Here is a 2,664-nt window from a genome sequence, read left to right on the forward strand (position 1 = left end):
ATAATTTTTCGAGGAATGTCCCCCAGTTTCGAAGTGACCCGAACCCCTTTTTCGCGGAAGCGTCGTTACGGTTACGACGTGCGGGAATAATTCCCCGTGCGTGACATTGAAGCATTCGCGTCGGGCCGGGCGGCGCGGGCGCGCCGGCATTAAAGTACGCGGCCGCGTCGTTTAATCGATAACCGGCGAGTTCAAAATTCCCTTTCCAAATATCTATATAGGGAGTGTAACGAAGGCGCGTGTTTACGAAGCTTTCGCCGCCGATCCCCCCGTCGCGAGGGCCGACGTGACCGACGTCTCTCGCAAACGAACGCGACGTGTTCCAACGCGCGTTTTAACCCGCGCGCCCGCGCCGTACGCGGACGCCTCCCTCATCGCGCGGATATCGCGGATTCCGCGTGCGAAAATGCGCGCGAAGGCAAACAGATCGATCTTCTACGCGCGGATTTCTCCGGAGAAATCGGATCTCTCGCTCGTGAACGGCGACCGATCCGACAATCTTCTTTTTTCCCGCGAACGGAGACGCGCGATAGACCGACCGTCTTCGCGATGCGAACGAGCGAGCCGCGCGTTTATCCGCGGCTCGCGGCTCTATCACGCGAAACTTCGGGACGCGGCCGGGGCGTTTGACCTACTAACTCTCGTTTTGTTTAACTTATTCATCGTCCGATCGCGAAGCTCTCTGTACGTCTGTACGCGCCACGCGGACGGAGGCTCGTAAAAAGACTGCGGAGCCTCGCGGAGTACGCCGATGGCGAATGGCGATGTGGCGATGTAACGACGCCGCGGTCGTTACGTATTAATAGCGATTCGTCGGGATCTTAAACTATAATCTCGTAGGGTCAAACTCCGAAATGGACTTTCGCCGCTCGTGACAACGAAATCGCGACGATGGATCTACTTTTATGTATCATATAAAGAAAAGTATTCTCTGAAATCATCTTGGATTCAATCTCTCAACGATTTTGTAACATTTCTGCTGCGAACGGAAGGACGATTCGTTGCGTAAAAATGATTCACGCAACTCGCAGAAGCGGAAATGTCTCTCGCGACTTGTCCGCGATACGCGAAGGAAATTATCTCGAAAACAAAGCGGTGTCATCGGGCGACGGCGATGACGATGACGACGACGGAGACCGCGTATCGGGGGGGGACGAGAAAAGTGCGTTGGATAAATAAAAATCGTGCGGTCGACGTATACGCATGTGTACGTATTCCAAATGCACCAAACGCTTTCCTGAAATCTCAAGAGATCGGGCGGAAAGCTTCGTAGCCTGCGCTACGAGCTCGGAAGATCTTTCTGTTTCCGACTCTATAACTCTCTCTCTTCCCCCCTCTCTCTCTTTCTCTCTTTCTTTCGCTCCGCACGTTTGTCCTCTCTGCCCTTCCCCCTCTACCCTCGCCGTTGCCGCTCGTTCGGCCGTCTCTCTCTCTGTCGCGCGCCCGCTCGTCCTCGACCCGTCTCTTTTCATCTCCTCCAGCACGGCAAAACGGGATTCTTTCCTTCTCCGATCCGCCGTTCTCCGTACAGCGTACACCCGTGAGCGTTGGTAGGATCGCCTGGCGTCCGTGAGGGTCTCGCTGCGGCGTTGCCGCGTCGCGCGAGCGCGGACGGCCGATGCGCGACGTTGCCACGTCAGCTCGGCGCGGAGCGGATCGGCGTGGCGCGGCGCGGAGCGTCGCGTCGCGTCGCGCCGTCCCGCTTCCGCGCGCGCGCTCGCTCGGTCTCGCTCGGACTTTCTTCCCTCCGCGGCGGCCCGGATCAACCGTACGCCTCTCTCTCCCCCGCCCGCCCCGGCGGCCAACATCCCCACCGCGCGGCAAAGCATTCACCGCGCCGCTCCGCGCAGCGCCGCGCCGAGCGCCTCCGCCTGCCCGCGAGGCAGCCAGCCTGCTTGCTTGCCTGCCTGCTTGCTTGCTTGGCTCTCGACGACAATGCCGTACGCGGCGACTCTACGTGCCCGCGCCCCGGTCGACGCCGAAAATTCATGAGGCTGCGCCTATCGATGTTCCTTCCCCTCGTCCCCTCTCCTCCAAATCTCCATTGGATTCCATTTGATTTACGTCGGAATATTGTGTTGCATAATTCCCGTCGAAATTCAAGTGCGCCCAAGGCAAATGCCTCGTATGAATGTTGAAATAATGTACGGTATAGTATACGGTACATTTCATCTATCTAGCCGTCTAATTGACAAAGTTTAAGCTGTCGAGAGGTTCTCATATATGCTTAAAAAATAGAGGGCTCATTAGAGGCTTATCAAAACGTCGATCATATTTTACGTACAAATATTTATTGGTAAATGTAGGACAAGTCGTAAAACAGGAGCTTCGTGTAAATTGTAAAACTAAAACTTTACTGTAGTGTCGTTTTAATTTTGTCACGAGGCAAACGCAACCGAGTTTGTCGCGTCTGTGAAAGAGAAACAGCGGAGACGGAGCAGAGTCTCGGCTGTAACGAACATGTCGCTTTCTCGGCGTATTATTCGCTCGGATCGTCTGTTCCGCGATTGTTAGACGTGTCTGGCGACTGGCGACCGATAAAATTCGCGATACACCAGCCAATGATTCTCCTTTTGAGCGCAAAACGCGTCGCCATGCCGTACATGGACAACGGCCGCATGAAAATTGAATAAAACGGACGACTCACAATCAGTCTATCTATCT

The sequence above is a fragment of the Temnothorax curvispinosus genome, unplaced genomic scaffold, assembly GCF_003070985.1.
Source record: "Temnothorax curvispinosus isolate PA1 unplaced genomic scaffold, ASM307098v1 QBEX01002543.1, whole genome shotgun sequence".
Classification (NCBI taxonomy): Eukaryota; Metazoa; Arthropoda; class Insecta; order Hymenoptera; family Formicidae; genus Temnothorax; species Temnothorax curvispinosus.